At 35.9% G+C, this 12,381-nt stretch overlaps 1 long non-coding RNA gene across 2 annotated transcripts; it reads right to left on the bottom strand.

The window, feature by feature from the left end:
* Positions 1 to 3,279: 3,279 nt before the first annotated feature.
* LOC115427835 (uncharacterized) lies at positions 3,280 to 11,956 on the bottom strand. 2 transcript variants are annotated; one of them, XR_003936553.1, is made up of 4 exons: positions 11,869 to 11,956; positions 8,015 to 8,132; positions 5,394 to 5,496; positions 3,280 to 3,935 (listed from the first exon to the last, which is right to left on the bottom strand). It is a non-coding gene; the product is annotated as an uncharacterized LOC115427835 (long non-coding RNA). The 2 variants fall into 2 exon arrangements; XR_003936552.1 differs by lacking the exon at positions 3,280 to 3,935 and having other exon boundaries at positions 5,033 to 5,496.
* Between the last annotated feature and the right edge of the window lie 425 nt (positions 11,957 to 12,381).

The following is a 12,381-nucleotide window of genomic DNA, read 5'->3' as shown; positions in this document are numbered from 1 at the left end:
TCAAAAAATTAAATACACTTGATGGAAAAAAAAAAAGCATTGTTATTCACGATTTATTTTGATTATATAAACATTTAATAATTTTGATTGGAAGTACAGGGTGGGGAAGCAAAATGTACAATATTTTGAGGCAGGGATTGAAAGACAGTGTATGACTAGTTAGTTTATTGAAAGTCATGAGAATTTATTTGCCACAAGAGAATTTACATAATAGAAAATGTTTTTATTCTATGTGTCCTCCTTTCTCAATAACTGCCTTCACACGCTTCCTGAAACTTGCGCAAGTGTTCCTCAAATATTCGGGTGACAACTTCTCCCATTCTTCTTTAATAGTATCTTCCAGATTTTCTCGTAATAGTTTTGCTCATAGTCATTCTCTTCTTTACATTATAAACAGTCTTTATGGACACTCCAACTATTTTTGAAATCTCCTTTGGTGTGACGAGTGCATTCAGCAAATCACACACTCTTTGACATTTGCTTTCCTGATTACTCATATGGGCAAAAGTTTCTGAAAAGGTATGGATAATAGTGTTAGGTATGATTATGACATCAATATATGTTTGGTTTCAAAACAATTGACGTAGTTCCTGCTGAGAAAAAACAGCTACATGTTCATTGTAAATTTTGCTTCCCCACCCTGTATAGTGTGATGACTGACAGGTGGAACCCTTTAATTGGCAATTGTTTATGGCCGATACACGGAGTCACAATACAGGATGTTTGGAATGCAACGTGCTATGAGCGTGTTCATGCCGTGGCAAAAGAATGGAGGGGATATTAGCAAATGTCAGAAAAATGGGAAAATGCAAGTTTCAGCAGAAGTGATTGGAGGAGGAACTATTGAGAACCCGGTTAAAGTCTGTCAACGGTAAACTGTCATAAAACTATATTTAAAACTGTATCTGCAGTTGGACATGGGCATTAAATTTGTTTAAAGTGGCATTAAAAAGCATTAAATTAGATTTACTGATACCTGCAGAAACCCTGTTAATGAAACTCGGTAGAGGTAAACATTATAATGTAATTGGACTTTTTTCTGCTGTTATTTAACTGGTTCAGCCCCTGCTCTAGAGGGAAGATGACAAGAAGTCTAAATAAGCCATCACTGACAGGAAAATTGCCTTGGAACATTTAGAAGCATACTGAATAAGTTAATTAATAAGGTTTTTCTCCTAAGTACCTCATTTTTGCACTCATTCACTCTCAAGGTTTGCTTTAAACGCTTTGTCTGGAATTGAATGCGTGGGAGGCGTTTATGGAAATGAGGTTAAAAATCGAGAGGCTTAAAAGGTAAAGAGTGACTGAGTCGAGAGGATGAAGCCGATCTCACAGCAGGTTTTTAGTTTGTATCTACATTTTGAAGCAGCTTCCTCCAGTAAAAAAGGCAATGTAAAGCTGTGGAAATAATTATTAAACCACTGGGACTGAGGCAGAAAGTTGTCAGAAATGTGACGTCTGGGTTTTCTTGTGTGAAATAGTCAAAAATCTGGGAGAAAACTATTTTTTTTCAATATGTTAATATCATCTGAAGGTGAAAATCAACCTATAGAGGCTGTGAAAAGTTTGGAAAACACCCAGTCTTTTAATGCTTTTGAGAGACACATCAATGTTCCTTTATTTACATGCAACAACTGGGAAAGAGTGGGATTTATTTTCACCAAATAAATAAATAGATGTAGAGTTATTATTAAAAAAAAACAAAAAACAGTCAAATTCTACTTCGATCAAAAAATCCTCCTTGAGCTGCTTTTGCACACACTAACTGGCATCCAGACATTTACTTCTCAAACATTCAGCTGAAATATTTTGCCGTATCTCTTGTAAAACTTGCTGAAGGTGTTCTCAGGAGTTGGATATTTCTGTCTGGCTTTGTAGTCCAGTTCATCCCAGAGCAGATAACACTGATGGAAAACACTGCAGCCGACTGTTCACTCTCTAAATGACCCTTAAAGAGCTTGGATGATGTTGAAGTATGGAATGACCATGACATATTCTCCCATTCTTTTACATACTGTAGATCACAGGTGTCAAACGTGCGGTCCAGGGGCCAAATCCGGCCCGCCAAAGTGTCCAGCCCGGCCCTTAGTATGAATTTGTGAAATGCAAAAATTCCACTGAAGATATTAACAATCCTTTTAGTTCAGGTTCCACATTCAGACCAATTCAACCTCCAGTGGACAGGACCAGTAAAATACTATCATAACATATTAATAATGACAACTCCAAATTTTTCTCTCTGTAAATGTAAATTTTTTCATGTATTTACACTAAAACAAAGTATAATTTCATAAAAAAATGGGAATAACCTGAACAAATATGAACAACCTGAAATGTCTTAAGAGAAGAAAGTACAATTTTAACAAGATTCTGCCTGTTATTTTAAATGTTTTGTGTATTTGTAGATCCACTGTGATCTGAAAGTTATAATGTACATGTGTAAATGACAAACTGAGGCAGAATATTGTTAAAATTAAGCCTTTTTTTTTACTTTGTTCATGTTATTCACAATGTTTGAAAGGATAGTTTGTAGATGTAAACCTTTTCAGAATGTAAATTTACTTTTTTTCGCTCTGAAACACAGAGAAAAGTTTGGAGTTGACATTATTTATATATCATTATGTTATTATTTTACTGGTCCGGCCTACTTCAGATCAAATTTAGCTGAATGTGGCCCCTGAACTAAAATGAGTTTGACACCCCTGTTGTAGACACATAAACTGAAATATAAACCTAATCCAATCAGTCCCTTTAGCATTTAGCTGTTACTCTAGGGATCTTTTCTCCCCAAATCGCATTCGTTTAATTCAAATTTGCTTCAGGTTTTCCAATTCCTGACTCCTATCAGCTTTTTTATAGTCATTAGCCCAGTGTTTTTCAACCTTTTAACCAAAAAATATAAACTTAATAAAAAAATATATATATGGTGAGTTGACAGACAATCCCAATCCATAAAAGACATGACAAACAGTGAAGCTGAAACTGAAGCACTGTGGTACTGTTTATCTGTCAAATGTTCATTGTGGTCGGTTTCAGATGCTGCAGCTCTTTCATAATTCATCGTTGTTTATTCAGTATTAATTGTCAGCCTTGTAAATCCAAGCTGGACTGACTGTACGTAACCTGACCAAGGAAAATAAAATTCTCCCTTTGTGCAGTAATCTACACCTGGCTTTTCTGCCTCCGTCCATAATAATACACATTATATAGACTAAATGTTGTCTAAAATTAACATTTATTTGGAACATAGAATAGCAAACTATGACAGGATCAAAAACAAATTAATTTTAGCAAAAAAAAAAAAAAAGTTGCTAGGAATTTGTGATGTTAAAATGGAGTTACGAGCCAAAAAAGGATGGGAACCACTGACTTAGCCTAGGGTTCACTTACTTTTTCCAGCAGCATTAGGAGCGTTAAACAGCTGCGTTCAATAAATACATGAAATATTAGAATTGTATGTGAGGTATTAGTTGTTTAAAAAATGTTTGTGTCTGTTTGTGATTTACAAGTAGATTACATCACCTTTTATGACCAATTCATGCAGAAAACTATGAATTTTCAAAGGGTTTACAAACTATCTGGCCACTGTAGCGACGTGTTTCATTCGACGTCCATTCTTATTCTTTAAGGTCATAGTTTGGTGATTTTGTACCAATATCTGTACATTTATATATTCATTCTGTCAATATAAAACTCCATACCTAGATTGCTGCATGTAAAAAATAAGACTGTGATTTTAAACCTTTGACAAACACTGGAGAAACTATTAATATTCCAAGAACAGATTATCAAAAGGTCATACAGAAGAGTGGTTTTATTGCATTTCTACAGAATATCCCAGGTGGTTAAATAATTATTTCCAAAGCTGTATTTAATGATTTACCTGTTCAGCTTCATTTTACTTGTAAACACATACCCGTTCCTGACATTTAGGTCTGCAACACATTCACAAAATAATGTGCAATAAATAATAAAAGTAGAGAAAAGGGCAAATTAGAACCAGTAATGAAGTCCAAATTCTGAATAGTGATGACAATGGAAGGTGTGTTGTGGTGAAGACGCCTCAGACGCCTGTGAGCCCAGACAAGTTGGCAACACTAGCAGACACATTGTTAACATGAGGGTTTGTTTTTGTGCAGTAATTTAAAAATTGGTATAACACGACGTCAAGTGTTGTGGTTGACAAACCAAATCTGAGCCTTTGAGGTTAAATCACTATAAAGAAAGTTGAGACTTGGCCTTAATGCTCAGACATGAGTCCAAAGATTATATATGTGGTGTGTGGTAGCCATATCATGCCACAGAATGTCAGCCAATGAGCACGCAGCATTCCAGAACATCAGCCAATGAGAGTGCAGTGTCACAGAACGTCAGCCAATCAGAGGGCAGTGTCACAGAAAGCCAGCCAATGACAGCGCAGCGTCACAGAACGCCAGCCAATGACAGCGCAGCGTCACAGAACGCCAGCCAATCAGAGGGCAGCGTCACAGAACGTCAGCCAATCAGAGGGCAGCGTCACAGAACGCCAGCCAATCAAAGCGCAGCGTCACATTTAAGACATTAAACTTTCGTGACCAATTTTTCATCAGATCTGTTAAACCCGTACCTTTAAACTATCCGTTAACAATAAAATGTGAATAACTTGAAGAACCTGAAATGTCTTTAGAAAATTAAGTGGAATTTTAAAAATACTCTGCCTCTTACTAAGTGTTTTGTTCCTCTGTAGATCCCATCTGTAACACACATGTATAGATGTTAATCTGAGGCAGAATATTGTTAAAACTGCACTTTTTCAAGGTATTCACATCTTAACAGTTTTTCACGTCCTGACAGTTTGTAAATGTAAATATTTCATGTTATTTTTATGCTCTTATGTTCTTGTTATTTTTGCGCTAAAACAAAGAGAAAATTTGGATTTGTCATCATTTATAGGCCAATATGCTGTTATTTTAAAAGCTCAGAGTAAATTCAAGGGTTATTATATCAAAACTGAAGAAAAATGTACTTTTCCAGCAAAATATATCATTAACTGAATGTAAAAACAAGTGTCTGGTTTTACTGATGAATCAGTGTTGTTGAAGATGACGGTGTTTCCACGTTCACTGCTATCAACTGCATTTTACATTAATTATTTCAATGTATTAATTGGATTAGTGGGTCTAAACTTATTAAACATATACCAGTAGATGTTCAGCTCTTTGAGGGTTAATGCATCTTAAATGGTGGTACGTCTAAATGTCTTCCCCTCCTCCTTTAAAGAACATTTTTAAACCTCTAAACCAAGCAACTGGTAATTATCTACACATCTCTGCTCATTTTGCTGAATTCTCCTTTTGCACCAAACCACGATTCCAATCACCTGCACCGATCCCATCATTACTTAAAGTTCTTACCTCATTACTAGATATAAATTGTTGCTTCCCCAACTTTTTCTTGGAATGTGTTGCAGGTGTGGACGACCCAGACGCTTCATTAAGTACCTGGTCTTCATCCTGTCTGTAAGGAGAAACAAGTCACAGAAGAAGTAAACACAGAGGTAAGTTCTTTCAGTTTTAATAGATATATCCCAAAAAAAAAAAAAAAAAAAAATCTGATTTGGCGAAGTGGAGGAACAATAGTCATAAAAGTGGATGGATATCATAATGGGCTGGCAGGACATTTTTCAGTACTACCCCTCATTCCCATTCCATTCCCTCATTATCTCAAACAGTAAGCATGATGTTATCTGAGGCTGCACCAGTGACAGCCTGTTACTGGAGGCTTCATTAGTAAATATTTAATTCCAGACTCGCAGTGGCATGTACTTTGCTTTCCATTTGCTGCAGTGTTTGGCTTGTCAACTTTCTAAAAATTTACATCTGCTGCCTGAAACCTCCCTGCAGGTCTGCGCGGTACAGTCCATAACAGGTCCCACGGCAGCGACCGGGACCACCAATAAAAAGGTCTACGGCCGTTATTCTATCCCAGTAACAGGCACGGCGACACTTTGACGGTCACATGCTGCACAGATCTTTATGTGGTTCACTGCTGGAACTGGTGCAATGTGGGTGAACTTAGATTCAGACTGAGGTGAGGTATTATTCAATCCAAAAAACACCAAATGTCTTAATGCATCCCGTGGAACTAAGCCCATAAAATGTTGTGTGCATTGGCACTGCTGAGGTGAAAATACTCATCTCATTAAAGCTGTCTCACATGGGTACTATATGCTGACTGCAGACTGCCATCGCCTTCGCTCGCTTTTCATTTTTTTGTCTCATGTTCAGCTCAGAGAAAAGAGGAAAACTTTTCTTTTTTTAACTCTTTGAGGATTTAGCAGAGTCAATTCTTCTCTCATTATTTACCATCTTAACCCTTAAAAGATCTAGAACTATTTTTGTGGCAACTTCCCAATTCATTTTTCTCTTCTTTTAACTTTTCCTAAATGATTTATTGTTTTTTTATTTATTTATTTATTTATTTATTTATTTCAAATTTGCATTAAAACCAGACAAAAAAAGGATTATATAAAAGAAAATCCAACATTCAAAAAGGAGCGGGAGGAAGTTTAACTTATTATAATCTTCCACTCCCTCACCCCATCCTTCAATCTACCCTAAATTCTTATACAAAACACAAAATTGCAGTACATATCAAGGACAGATTGTCTGTTTTGCAGCAGCATTTCACATTAAAGTAAATTCTGTCTTTTTTGTAGCAATAATAGTGCACATAGCAAAAACAACAATAAACTCTGTCCATTTCATAACAATAATACACATTAAAAAACAAAAATAAACTGTCCTTTTCATGACAATACATTTATTTAAAAATAAAAATAAACTGTCTATTTCATAACAATAATACACATATTATAAAACAAAAATAAACTATCCGTTCCATAACAATAATGCACAAAAAAATAAACTGTCCATTTCTTGGCAGTAATATAATTATCAAAAATAAACTGTATCCAATTCATAACAAATATCCATTTAAAAAAACAAAAATAAACTGTCCATTTCATAACAATAATACCCATATTAAAAAACAAAAATAAACTCTGTCCTTTTCATAACAATAATACACATATCAAAAACTAACTACCTATTCTATAACAATAATGCACAAAAAAATAAACTGTCCATTTCTTGGCAGTAATATCATTATCGAAAATAAACTGTACCCAATTCATAACAAATACCCACATAAAAAACAAAAATATACTCTTTCCATTTCATGACAATAATATAATGTTTATCAACATTTATATAGTCAACATTTATCAATATTTAGCATTTTCAGTTAAAATCCAGGCATTTTCTAATATTTAATCAACAGATCATCTGGATGTTTATAAAAACTTACAGCAAATTCAAATGTTATTCTATCAGAACAGAGAAACCTGAAGAAAATGAGACTTTTCCAACATATCATTAGCTTCATAGCATAACTGCCTACGTTACATTTTTGGTCAAATTGTGAAATCTGTGTAACTTTATTCTCTTTATACTGCTGATTCATTTTATGCAGATATCACAATTTGGCCAAAAATATAACTTAGGCAATTATTCTATGAGGCTAAGGATATTCAAAATAACCAAACACCCCCAAGACCCCCTGTATCTCCAATTCGGGCATAGTTTCACCTCTTTTACCTATTATCATTTCTTTCTACATCTAACCTTTAAGTGATTTATGACCATTCATTATAATATTACCCTCTGTATTTTGTCACTTTTCAGTGGAAATCAGGTGTTTTCCTTTGTTTAATTACTGATCATGTAGAGTAAATTCAAAAGGTTATTATATCCAGAGAAAACTGGAGGGAAAAAAAAAAAAAAAAAAAAATCAGTTCCAGGAAAATATCTCATTAACTGAACATGAAAACAAACATCGAAAACAACTGTCAGTCAAATTACTTAGGTTTTACTGATGAATCAATGTTGTAGAAAATGGTGTTTTTGAATTGAATTGTTTACATGTTCATTACTGTGCCTCCGAAAAAGATAAAGACTGATAAACTGCATTTTACCTGCATTACTTCAGCGTATTGACAGGGATTCCAGCCCCAGCCCATGTGGACCTTTCTGTGTTGAGTTTGCATGTTCTTCCAGCGTCTGCGTGGGTCCTCTCTGTCTTCCTTCCACCACCTGGAAACATGCAGTTAGTGGGTTAATGAGTCAATCTGAATCACCTGTGGTGTGAATGTAATGCTGCGTTCCAGAGTCCTGGGAGATGGGAAGTTTCTGACATCCAACTTGGTAAAATGCATTAGAACCCCTGTCCAAGCCGGAGGTCCTAGTTGCAAAGTGGGGTTAGTTTGAAGTAACCCGACTTCACCGCAAACTACAGGGGTTGGACAAAATAATGGAAACACCTTCACCTCAAGATGATAATGCCCCAATCCATACAGCTAGAATTGTTAAAGAATGACATGTGGAACATTCTAATGAAGTTGAGCATCTCGTATGGCCGGCACAGTCCCCAGACCTCAACATTGAGCATTTATGGTCAGTTTTAGAGATTCAAGTAAGACGTCGATTTCCACCGCCATCGTCTCTAAAAGAGTTGGAGGGTATTCTAACTGAAGAATGGCTTAAAATTCCTTTGGAAACAATTCAGAAGTTGTATGAATCAATACCTCGGAGAATTGAGGCTGTAATTGCCGCAAAAGGCGGACCTACACCATATTAAATTATATTTTGTTGATTTTTTAAGGTGTTTCCATTATTTTGTCCAACCCCTGTACAATGTGATGTCAACACAACAATGGTGCAACAGTGTGAAAGTTCGCAATGAAAAGAAACTTCACAATGTATAATTAGCTCATCCGTCATTTCGCATCTTAGATCTCGTTTGCGTATGTGATAACACTGTGCTGTCGACAGTCAAAATGCCTCTTCAGTATCAAAGCAAATAGGAACTGAGATTTGTGATCTCCATATTTGTTGTTTATGTTCAACATGGATCACCTGGAATACTTTGAGGTGGGATGGAGTTAAATCTGAGGGAGATATATTCTACCTCCCAGGACTCTGGAATGCAGCATAAGAGTGAATGGACGCTGGTCTGTATGTCAGTCCTGTGATGGATGGATGGATGGATGGATGGATGGATGGATGGATGGATGGATGGATGGATGGATGGATGGATGGGCAGATAGGATTAGTGGTTGAACAGTTATTAAACATTTTAGATCAGTAGATGCTTTTGGTCTTTGAGGATTACTTTACATTTATACTCACATGCCATGTATCAGTCACACCCACCATTTTCCTTCCTCTAATCATTAGAATTAGCTTATATTTACTGTTAAAGTGAGTCCATATTACATCTGATATTTACACTTATTCCAGTAACACAGACTTAGTTAAGATTGGGTGACCTGCTTGACAAAGAAGGCACATTAGAGTTAAATTTGGGTATTTCTGTTTGCATGTCACTATGGTAAAAGCTGATCATTTCTGTTTTTTTTCTGCTCTATTATTCTTATCATTAAAGACACAACAGTACAGGCACAGATTCTGGTTGAATGTTAGGAGGTCTCAGGGATCCTCCTGGAAATACTGAGCATCTGACATTTCCTTTAGATATTTATGGTAATTTTTTATGCATCAATTTGTGACTTTTATCAGTTTATGACAGAAACAGCTTTATTTATGTGTATGTGTATCAGAACTTCCCACACATTTAAAATAGATCACATAAATCTGTGTTTAAAAACCGTATCTGAAAACATTCATCACATCTATCAGAGAATGAAACCTTATTAAAGCCTCTGTGCTGGATAATTATGTTGGACACAGATCTAGCGCTTGTATGAATCTGTAATTCATGTCCGTATTTTAGAACCGGAAAAAAAAAAAAAAAAAAAAGATCTACTGCAGAAGAAAAATTACCCTCCTCTGAAATAATGTTGAGTTTATGAGTAATGTTATAGCCTTGTACACATTTTCAGCCTTTTATTGGGTGACAAATGCATGTGTTCTGGTAAATAATGAGAGAGACAAAACCCCTGCATCTCCCTTGAAATTTGCAGGGTAGAAAATTATGACTATATTCATGTTATAACTATAATGCAAATTAAAAGAAAATATCTAGCGGTCGTCCCCAGACTTCAACATCACTGAACATCTGTGGGTAGATCTTACAAGAGCTGTGTGTGTACAACAGCCCTGGAATTGTGCAGATCTAAGTCTTCTGAAGGGAAGAATGTGAGAAAATCCCAAAAGATAAGACATGAAACACTTATAGTTGGCTAAAAGAAATGTATGCAGGCTGTGATATCTGCCAAAGGAGGGTTTTACAAAGAACTGGGTGTCCAAACCTTTGCATATGCCACAACTGTGTATTTATTTATTTATTTTAAGTTTTGTTCAATTTGTGAAATAATAGTGGGTGATATTGTCATACTGATATATTTTCTATGCATTCATCTGTTTTGCTCCCACTGCCTGGAACAACCTACAGATGGACAATAAACTAAAGGAATTGGTCTCTTTTAATACATTCAAAGTCATTTTAAATTAATGGGAAAAGGACAAATGTGGATGTTTTTTTCTAATTGACTGAATTGGGTTCGGCTTTGAGATGCTTTTAAGGAACACTGTTGTTATACTTTTAGTACCTTTTAAAAAAAAAAAACAAAAAAAAACAATGGTCACGTTTTATATGTATGTTATCAGTTTCACATTTGTTTTTAGTACTGACTTTTATTGTGTTTATGTATATTCTTAGTGTGGATGTATGGCTGTGATTTCCATTTTGTGTAACTTCTGCTGCGGCTGTCTTGGCCTGGACATTCTTGAAAAGGAGATTTTTAATCTCAATGAGTTTTTTTTTTTTTTCTGGTTAAATAAAAGTAATGATAAAAAATAAATAAATAAAAAAATCACAAAATTCTGTTTTTATTTGAGGGCTGTATACATTTATACTAAACTCTCGCAAACTTTCATGAAGTGTTTTTTTTCTTTTTCTTTCATTTTTATGTCTTTATTTGAGTGTGAAAAGGAGAAAATGAGAACTATGACAAACACGTTCACAAAAATGTTTACTCTTCATCATTTTCTTTGCACTTTTATTTAGTCGATCACTTTTTAATAGTATTATCCTCAGTGCTTTATCAGTATTGTTCATCTGATATCCATGATAATAAATCCCACTGAACTGAACTGAAATAAAACAGACTGTGGGCTGTGGGCGTCCTCGTGGCTCACCTGGTCGAGTTCATCCCACATAGACTGAAAGTGTAGTGGGTTGGATTCTGACCACAGGCCTTAGTGTGGAGCAGTTGTAAAGTTAAGTACTCAGGACTCAGCAGTGGGGTAGATGTCCCTGGAGAAGTGGGTTTTCTCTTAATTTTTTCCACCCCCTCTTTTTTTTTTTTTTTTAAATTTATTTAAGTAGTCCAGAAAAACGCCGTTTTGGAAACAGTGACAGATCAGACTACTCTATTTACTTTACCCAAAAATCCATCAGTAGTATTTGCTAATTTTTATAAAGTTATCATGACTTGATTACTGGTCACACAAGCAGCTACATGAATGCAAACATAGGATAACATTAGCCTTTAATAACATTAGCCTTCCACACCATTAGCCTTCCATAACATTAACCTTTTATAACATTAACCTTTTATAACATTAGCCTTCCATACCATTAGCCTTCCATACCACTAGCCTTCCATACCACTAGCCTTTCATACCATTAGCCTTCCATACCATTAGCCTTCCATACCACTAGCCTTTCATACCATTAGCCTTTCATAATGTTAGCTTACTCGCATAGTTGAACTATTAGCGACAAAATTTCTTCTCCTCTAAATGTGCAGTCATATGTCCAGTGGTTTAAAACAGTGACTCATTCTGAAACCACCTTCAGACTTACCTCAGAATTATGTATTCCATGAAAGTAGGTTCTCTCCATGTGTCGCTCATTTGAAACACGTTTATTTAGCCTTGTTCGCGTTTCCAATAACCGCACCTGTCAATCAACTGGGGTGGAACTGGCACCTGTGGTGTCCAATCAGGTTCCAGAGGTGGCCCTCGCTAGTTAGCAGTACTTTCCTTGGCATGACCCGCCCTACTCTGCCTCTGATTGGCTCATCAGTCCTCATGCCTAAAGTTAACCAATCTAATCAGTGAAAGTTCAAAGTATGAGCCAATTAGAGGCAGAGTAGGGCGGGTCATGGCTTCACCGTCCTAGAGGAAAACATGGGCAGTTTGTCTCAGAGACTACTGAATGGTGCACATCAGGGGGGTTTCCAACACACCTGATTCAAATGATAAGCCTATCATCAAGCTCTGCAGAAGCCTGATAATGACCATCAGGTGTGCTGGAAAAGGGAAACATCTAAAACATGCAGGATCCCGGCCCTCGAGGACCAGGATTGGTGACCCC

Source organism: Sphaeramia orbicularis, chromosome 11, assembly GCF_902148855.1.
Source record: "Sphaeramia orbicularis chromosome 11, fSphaOr1.1, whole genome shotgun sequence".
Classification (NCBI taxonomy): Eukaryota; Metazoa; Chordata; class Actinopteri; order Kurtiformes; family Apogonidae; genus Sphaeramia; species Sphaeramia orbicularis.
This window is presented reverse-complemented; position numbering and strand designations above follow the sequence as displayed.